The 9,948-nt window shown below is 43.3% G+C and overlaps 1 pseudogene; it reads right to left on the reverse strand.

The window, feature by feature from the left end:
- Window positions 1-1,298: 1,298 nt before the first annotated feature.
- Window positions 1,299-9,125, reverse strand: LOC117531105 (annotated as a pseudogene).
- Window positions 9,126-9,948: the final 823 nt, after the last annotated feature.

A 9,948-nucleotide genomic window follows, 5' to 3' on the forward strand; every position in this document is an offset into this window, starting at 1 on the left:
TTTAAAAACTGTAATTTACGACACTCTCATGGCTCATATGTCTCACCTTCACCCTGCTCCATGTTTAAAAACATTATTTTTAAAAAAAAGATGTCAAAAGCATAATCAACAACACTGAACCACAAACCATGCGTTCAAGCCTCCGTCGCGTCTCACCCTCTACAAACATTATCTATATGTGGTTGCCATAGTGACCTGCCACAACCCAATATATGATTGATTTATTTCACACGTAAATGACACATGGCTAGACAACTGTACACATTATATCAAACTAACAAAAATAAAGAAATACATAGTTGAAACGCAAGAAGCGTAAATGGCATTTAACATATGAAAGTTACACTGTAAAAATGTGGATCTTACAATTGTCATACAACCGGACATTATTATTATTAATATACTGTACATTTCCATTCATTCCAATCATCCTAAGACGGATGTTAAATCCCTTCTGAAATGCTGCTGCAGGCGGATCATCCTTACGGCAGTATTTTATGGCATGATTATGGAGGTCATATCAAATTCCTGTCTAAAAGCAAAAATCTGGCTACTGATCTGGTTCAAATAACACATTGTCAACACTTTATTTCAGCAGTACAGGTCTTTGCGTCAGATTACCTCACCGTGTTGGTGGAACGTCGTTTGATGCCGTTTTTTGAAGTATCACAATTGTCCGTTCGAATACCAAGTAGCTGGCTTTTACAAAATACATAATACACTCTCAGAACACAAAACGTTTGTCATGATTATTACTGAAGCAACAGATGTACGTTTGTCAAACAGAGATCTGCGTTTTACTGCTCTACAACCTAAATGGACTTCATGTCACAAAGCCAATTTAAAGATTCACAATGAGTGTTGCAATTGAGCCCTTATGTTTCTGAGAATAGCCGAACTGAAAACGTGATATCACAACCAACCGCCGCTACCGCCGCCCGCCGTTATTCACAAACAAAACAAACTATACCAGCGTATGCATCCACCCCAAAATATCTCTGTGTCGGAATCTGCAATGGTACATATTTAAATGAAAATATATTTATATCATTTGTGGATTTTTCACAGTAGTTTGTACTGCACTGTACCTTTTCATCCTTCTATTTATGCCTACATAAACAGTCGCCTTGAAGGAGTCTTTAGAGAGAGTGTGGCTCATGTGGAAGAAAAGTGTCACTGCGTTTTTGTTCTGTAATAACATCCCATCTTCAGTGTGGTAAGTACCGTGTGTGTCTTTCATCTCTGCTGGTCAACGACGATTTTGGGGACAATTATTCTGAAAGGCTATTTCCCCCCCCCCAATAAGAACACAGCTTGTAAAAACTGCAAAAAACATTTGCTTTGGCACAGATTTACATTGTTTCAATGTCCGTTCCTTGATCTCCATGGCCGGGATCGTTACTACAAACACAAGTGGCCCATTGTAGTAATCCTTGGCTCGGTACACTGTCACAGACGAGTGTATGTGTTTGTATCGCCGTGTCAGTCTATCCTCTCTCCTGGTGTAATGTCAATGCACTCTAGTGTCCAATCATCCAGCACATAAACCCAACATCAATCCCCTCTCTGTCTTCGACTCCTCCTCACTCTCTCTATATACTCTCGCTTTGTTTTTAGATCTGAGTCTCTTGAACATTTTCCTTTGAGTTTCCCTTGAAGAGAAGCGGCTCCATTTGGGATTCTGGTTGTGGCTCATAAAACCCTTGATCGATCCATGTAATCCCATCGTGGGCATGGGGAGCGACATCGGCAGCGGTGGAGACATAGAACTGATGTTGGAGTTGGTGCCGTTGCCCGATGTAGAGATTGGAACTGAGGTACATGAGATGGGGATGTCCTGGCCTTGTTGGTTGCTCTTGGTGCTGAGGATGCCTCCAGGTCCGACTCCTTCTGTCCCGATACTAATCCCATCACGTTGTTGTTGAAATGATGGGTCTTGTAGTAGTGGTTGAGATTATCCGAGCGGCCAATATTGGGAAGGTTGACTATTTCTGGATGATGCAATCTTAGCGTTCCTTCTCCTCCATTTCCAGAATTCATAGTTGATCCACCTGAGATTCCGCTTCCAGCCCCGGCTCCGATCTCATCTTCAACATTGACGATTTCAATGGCTCGAGCAGGACCGTGGTGCTTGTGTAGCTGGTGCTGCTTCCGAAGTTTATAGAAACCACCAACATTACAGCTGCCATAAAAGTAATGGCCACAAAACAACCAATGATTATCTTAGTAGTTTTCATTACATCGTCCAGGCCTGGAATATTAGTTACATCCATTATGGACACAGTTACTGCATTTTCAGTGGCTCTGTTGGCTCTTGGAGACAATGAGGAAAGAGAAGACAGAGATGGCGATATAGTGATTCCAGGTCGGCCTTCTAATACCCCTCCATGAACAGTAGGCCCTGGGAATTCTATTAACGTTTCATTAATATACTGTCTTGCAGAGTTCTTGTCTTGCACTGATTCCATTGTTTCTACAGTGACCGTGGTGAAATAGCTGTAGCTGTTGCTGCTGTCTGACGCAGATACGTTGAGGACGGCTGTCGCGGTGGGTGTTTCCAGCAGAGTTGGTTACCATGCAAGTATACTGCCCGGTGTCTTGCACAGTTACATTTGTGAAATTCAGTGTCCCATCATGAAGCACTGAGATCCTAACTCGGTACGATCCATGGGTCATCAGAGTGCCATTTGGCGTGAACCAGTTGACAGAGGTCATTGAGGTTCCCGTGCGACATTTCAGCTCAGCAGCCATGCCCTCTGTGACATTAAGGTCAGTGGGTGGTTCAACAATCACTGGAGCATAGCAGGTAAAGTGGCTCTGGTCCAGTTCTCCAATATACTTGCCTTTTAGACCCGGGGGTGCGTGGCAGCGAGCACAACAAGTCGTGTTGCTGGGCACTGTTTCTTTGAGCCACCAGCTGAGCCACAGCACATCACAGTTGCACACCCAAGGGTTGTGGTTGAGATGCACCCTCTCTAACTGGTGCAAAGGGGTGAACAGGTCATGGGTAGGGAATGCAAGGAATTGTGAGAGAGGTTGAGCTCTTCCAGGTTTTTGAGATCGTCAAAAGCATTGCGTTCAATGACTGAAACTCTGGAGTGCATTAGCCACAGCTTGCGAAGTGATACCAGACCCTGAAAGGATCCAGGCCGCACTATTCCAAGCTGGTTTCCTGAAAGCTCCAGTTCCTCCAGTCGTACCAGCGGGGTAAGGTTAGGAATGTCCTTCAAGCCACACATGCCCAAGTTCAAGAACCGCAAGTTGACCAGGCCTTCAAAGGCAGCCTCGGAGATGAAATCCAGCTTCCGGAGTTCCCCTAGATCGAGACGACGCAGCGAGGGAACACGATGAAAGGCAAACGCCGGCAGTGTCTCGATTGGATTGTTTCGTAGCCATAGTTCTCGCAGTTTGCTGAGGTACTCAAAGGCTTGCGATGGCACCACCGTGAGACGGTTGTCAAACAGCTCCAGCGTGTTGAGGTTTGGGAGGCCGTTGAAAGCTCCCACCTCAATTTGCCGAATGTGATTCTTGGAGAGCTGGAGGATTTCCAAATGCCGTAGATGTTTGAATGTGTCAGACTTGATCACCTGGTATGGAAAACACACAAACGTCACAACTTTTGCTTTTTAACTACATCCGTTAAATGCGTATATGATCTGTCAACGAAGCCATGCTTACCTGAATGGAGTTCTCTTGTAGATTAAGGTATCTTGTGTTCTCTGAAATACTCTCTGGGACTTGGTCTAAACTCTTTCTTGTACAAATGACACGGCTCGCCTGATTGGAGCAGGTGCAGGGGGTGGGACATGGAGGTGCTGCCTCTGTCAGCTGAGGTCCATGGTTGTGAAACCACAACAAAATGTGGACCAACCAGAGGAGGGAGGAAGGGGTACAGGGGCTGGTCACCATGACAACATGCATGGCGACTGAGTCATGACCCACCCCTATTCCTATGATGTTGATAAGTCACCTCCAACCAAGGGAATTTAAGTACTTATCTCGGTGTTTATCCTTTATGCATTTTAGTTTGTGTTGCCAAAACCGGATGTAACCTTACATGAAACAATCTGATGATCAGATCCTTATTTTACTTTGCTCATGCTTGTTGGCTTCTTGGCTACATCAAACACCTTTTCCTTTTCAAAATTTTGGCAAAGTCTGCATTTTGCCTTCCCATACTATTATTACAGCGTGGGCGAGGGTTTGCCTGTAGAAGCGTCGTCTCTGTCGAGGCCGATGCTGACTGTAAGGACGAGAGAGGAGAAAGAAAAAAAAGGTCAAACAAGTGCACCGTGTAGCAATGTCCAAATATTGGCCTACATGCATGCATTATTAAGACTGAATTTAAAGCTATAACACCACTAGATATAGATGTGCGTGACACAGTGCATGACAGGCTCTGTTAGATTTTTCTGGTGGAAAGACAGCTTTCAAATTATGGCCTGAAGTCTAACTGGTGAGTCAGCTTCCATTTTCTTCATAGGTTCAACTAAACATCTGGGTCATGATCTGAAATGGCCACAAATTCTGAAAGCTCAGAAGTGTTGCAGCACGCTGACTGGAGTGACAATGTTTTTGCAAATGCTTCCCCCTGGTGCAAGAATCACATTTCCATGCATCCAGAAAGTATTCACTGCACTGCACTTTTTCCACATTTTGTTATGTTGCAGCCTTATTCCAAAATGGATGAAATATTTTTCCCCTCAAAATTCTACACACAATACCCCATAATGACAATGTGAAAAAGGTTTTTTACTTTTGGAAAATCTATTAAAAAGGGAGAAACTAAGAAATCACATGTACATAAGTATTCACAGTCTTTGCTGTGAAGCTCAAAATTGAGCTCAGGTGCATCCTGTTTCCACTGATCGCCCTTGAGATGTTTCAACAGCTTAACTGGAGTCCACCTGGAGTAAATTCAGTTGACTGGACATGATTTGGAAAAGCACACACCTGTCTACATATAAGGTCCAGAGGCATGTCAGAGTACAAACCAAGCATGAAGTCAAAGGAATTGTCCTCTGAGACCTCTGAGACAGGATTGTCTCGAGGCACACATCTGGGGAAGGGTACAGAAACATTTCTGCTGCTTTGAAGGTCTCAATGAGTACAGTGGCCTCCATTATCCATAAATGGAAGAAGTTCAGATCCTCCAGGACTCTTCCTAGATCTGGCCACCCGTCTAAACTGAACAATCAGGGCAGAAGGGCCTTAGTCGGGGAGGTGACCAAAGACCCAATGGTCACTCGGTCAGAACTCCAGCATTCCTCTGTAGAGAGAAGAACCTTCCAGAAGGATAACTATCTCTGCAGCAATCCTCCAGTCAGGCCTGTATGGTAACATGGCCAGACGGAAGCCACTCCTTAGTAAAAGCCACATGTATGGAGTTTGCCAAAAGGCACCTGAAAGACTCTCAGACCATGAGAAACTAAACTCTCTGGTTTGATGAGACAAAGATTGAACTCTTTGGCATGAATGCCAGGCATCATGTTTGGAGGAAACCAGGCACCATCTCTACAGTGAGACATGGTGGTGGCAGCATCATGCTTTGGGGATGTTTTTCAGCAGCAGGAACTGGGAGACTAGTCAGGATTGAGGGAAAGATGAATGCAGCAATGTAGAGAGACATCCTGGATGAAAACCTGCTCCAGAGCGCTCTTGACCTCAGACTGGGGGGACAGTTCATCTTTCACCAGAACAATGACCCTAAACACACAGCCAAGATATCAAAAGAGTGGTTTCAGGACAACTCTGTGAATGTCCTTGAGTGGCCCAGCCAGAGCCCAGACCTGAATCTGATTGAACATCTCTGGAGAGATCTGAAAATGGCTGTGCACTGACACTCCCCATCGAACCCTGTGGAGCTTGAGAGGTGCTGCAAAGAGCAATGGACAAAACTGCCCAAAGATAGGTGCACCAAGCATGTGGCATCATATTTAAGAAGCCTTGAGGCTCTAACTGCTGCCAAAGGTGCGTCAACAAAGTATTGAGCGAACGGTGTGAATATTTATGTGCATGTAACTTCTTAGTTTTTTATTTTTAATAAATTAGCAAAATTCAGAAAAACATTTGTCATGTTGTCATTATGGGGTGTTGTGAGTAGAATTTTGAGAGGAAAAAAAATGTAATTAATAAACTCCATTTTGGAATAAGGCTGTAACATAAGAAAATGTGGAAACGGTGAAGCGCTGTGAATACTTTCCAGATGCACCGTATTTCGAAGATTGCAGGCAAGACAGTTGTGTCATCCAATGCAGATCAAAGGGAAACGTTATTGATGCTACAATGCACGTGCAACATAATCAGCCAAAGTTCCCACCTTCTGAAGTTGAAAAGGAGGCACAGACTGCTGCCAGTCTTTTTTTTTTTTTTTTTTTTTTTGTGATGTGCAAATGTGCGCTCTGCTTTGAAACAGGACGTCACACACACTTCTTGAAACCGTGATGGCTGTGAGCTTCAACGCAAAGACTAAATTTAGCAAAAAAAAAAAAAAAAAGGTCAGGCTGTTTCCCTTCTAACTGTTAGACCACAAACAAAGTCTTCATTGTTGTCTCGTTTCGCTCGACGGTGCAACTCTTCCAGTCACAATTATGCACGAGGAGACAGGTCACAATTTTACAGCCGCGTATCCAAATCCATCAAATCGAAGAGAACCTTTACATCAAAATTTGAAAATCTCTGCGCTGAATGTGGTGTTTTAAACGGTTGCATGTCAGCCCTTAGCATCTTCCCTCCTATGCAGGGAGGGTGCATGCGCTCCTAGAAACACAGTTGCTGTGGCAACCTGCTCACTCACCATCTTGTGTTTTTACTGTCCAGTGCCCTATTCCACATTACTGTTTATTTGAGATGATGAATATTACGCACATTTTCTCTCTCTATCTTTTATGTATATTCCCATTTTTCTTACTGTTTGGCGTCTTACGACAAAAATTTGGCATATTTTCCACATTCGATGTCTTCGCCGACACGTAAACAAAAGCAGCATGTTTAAAACGCTGCACCAGGGCTGAACCAGTGATTTAATCATTAATGTCTCAAATTATATATTTGGTACGTGGAGGAAAAGTCCAAAAAATCACATAGTTGCACCATCGCCATCGCAACCGAGGGACGAAACCTGCTGTGAATGTTAAACCTGCAGGGGAAGAGGATTGGGTCAACACAAGTCTTTATTAAAACATAGCTCTGAGAACTCTTAAAGCAGCTCTTAAGAAAGCTCATGAGGGAATGCATGCTAAAAATAGACTTTTTCAGATGCTCCACTCTTCACATCCCACAGACTGTCTCTCTCTCTCTCTCATTCTCATGTGTTCACACATCTTTAAACACTGTAGCTGCAGCAACACAATCTGATAAGGAAGTGCAGTGTAAATTTATGGCGACAGATGCAGGACTAAAATGCTGCCCCCCTTTTTTTGCAGCACTGCTGCTGCTGCTTTCCTTTAATTATCTCATCCACACATAATGATAATTGAGCATCTTGGTGAGGTGATGCTGGACTTGTTAGCCCTTCTGTGCACCTTTATCTTCACTTCATGGCCTCCAAGGGTGTAAACGTGATGCCTGCTCTTTAAAGATTTTAAGGCCAGATCATGTTGACATGGGAAACTGCAGATTTTCTTTAAATTGCGTGTCCAAGTTCAACACAACATTTCTGAGATACATGACCATTTTTGTCAAGTAAAGCTTAGAAAAATGTATATTCCCAAACATGCTCCTCTTTCTTGATCTTTGTAGGGGTTTTTTTTCACATTAAGAGCAGATTGCTCCCATGTAGGCATCGATTGATCGATCAGGGCTGAGAGAGTGCTCGGTCGTGAAAAGACAAATTAGCTGCAGGCTGCAGACCAAATTGCAAACTGATCACATCATTGTATGCTGCCTGATTGTATCGATGCCCCCTTCTGCAGAAGAGAGACATCACAGTTTATGAAAGAGGCAATATATATATATATATATATATATATATATATTTATGTATATTGTGGTGATGTTTTTTTCATAGGATCAGGGCTCTGGAATGTTTTCCTGCACAAAAACGCCTAATTAGACTTTTTACAGATGGTGTGGACGAGCACAAAGCCACACAGGTGCAGCAGGGCCAACATCATCTACTGTAACTATGACAACAGATTCAGGACGTGGGAAATCAGGGTAGGATGGGACTTGTTTCACCATGCAGGCTGTCAGAGAGAGAAAAGTGCATTTTTATGCCAATATTTTTTTCTAACACATTTGCGTCTGGCATCCTCAGTGCAGCTCGTGCACAGAGAAAACAAAAAAAAAAAAAATAAACACGCACAAATCCAAGCATTAACCTCCAATGAGCAAAGTCTCCCCCATCATATAGCCTCCAGCGTAACATCTCCTACAATGGCACAGAATGGCCTTATTCATCCGCAGCTGCGCGCACTACGGCGCACCTTCTCGGGATCGCAATTGAAATTCTGAATAGGCCTAATTCTGCACATGCTGCATTACAAAATGGCTTGCATCCATTCTCTCTCCCTCTCTCTCTCTCTCTCTCTTCAGGGCAATGACAAAACGACTGCACAAGAAAAACCTTCCATAACCTCAATCTTTGCATTTAACAAATAAAAATGCGCGTTTCTCATCTTAATTACGCACATGTCACACAACATTTTGCACAGATTGAGTCGCTGCCACTTGATTTCCACGCAGATCGGGTAAAAAATAGTCATAATAATAATCATAATAATGATGATGATGATAATAGATGGAATAATTACGCACAAGCGTTCTCCACGTACCTTAAACGTTTCGGCGACTGCGGCTGTTGTCGTTTCTCCTTTCGTCCCCTCTGATGATCACTTTTCTATCCTCGCTTCTATCCGTCTCTCTTTTTCTCCCCCTCCTCCTAAACTGATTCTCTCGCTTTCCGCGGCTGGCTCTCGTTCCGATTCCGCAGCGCCAACGCAACGCGCGGGGAGCCACACGGAAGAGTGCAGTCCGCGCACACGGGCCAAGCAGACATCAGATCGAACCCGGCGGAGAATGTAATGGAATCAGGTCTGGGACGAACGCATCCGCGTCCTCGTCGTAGGAGAGACGCAGCTTTAAGCGGCGCCCGCTGGGCAGAGCGCTATTTTTTTTTTTTTTTTTTTTTTTTGCGTGAAGCCGGAGCGGCTCTTTACGCACACTCCGTATGTTTGGACCTGAATCGAGCTAAGACAGCGTTCAAAGAATAGATGGAGGAGCAACGAGTCGTTTACCTGCGCTCATCTGTGCACACGCGCGACCGGATGCGACCAGGATCATCATTTGAAAAAAAAAATATATATAATAATAATATTAATGAATAGAATTTTAGTCCTGCGGCTGCGGCCGTGGCTCAGTGGCACGCCGGTGTTTTAACCATGAGGTTGCAAACAGGGTCAGCTCCATTTTGGTCAGTTTTCAGCATTAAACACCATTTTACCACAACAGCCCAAAACATCTGCAGTGAGAAACGTTTCTGACCAACACAGGGCGTAAACTTGGATTGTTTTTAATACTTAAATAAATCTGGGAAACTGGATGAGCAACAGCAAGTGCCAGAGCTGCTGCCTTGCAGGTTTTATATTTAAAAAAAATGTATATACACACAAAAATAGATGTTAAAATCAAAAGAGAATGTGCACTCAGGGAGTGCATGCCTCCACCAAGGTGCTTCCAAACTGACAGAAGGTGGCTTTGTGATATCATAAAGCAAAAATTCTTTGTGTTACCTGCATATCTATACAGGTATTCACAGTGCTTCACAATTTACATATTTTATTATGTTACAGCCTTATTCCAAAATGGAGTAAATTAATTTTTCCCTCTCAAAATTCTACTCACAACACCCCATAATGACAACATGAAAAAGTTTTTTTTTTTTTTTTTTTTTTTTTTTGTTTTGTTTGTTTTTTTGCAAATTAAAAAAAATAAAAGACTAAGAAATCA

The sequence above is a fragment of the Thalassophryne amazonica genome, chromosome 18 (genome assembly GCF_902500255.1).
Source record: "Thalassophryne amazonica chromosome 18, fThaAma1.1, whole genome shotgun sequence".
NCBI lineage: Eukaryota > Metazoa > Chordata > Actinopteri > Batrachoidiformes > Batrachoididae > Thalassophryne > Thalassophryne amazonica.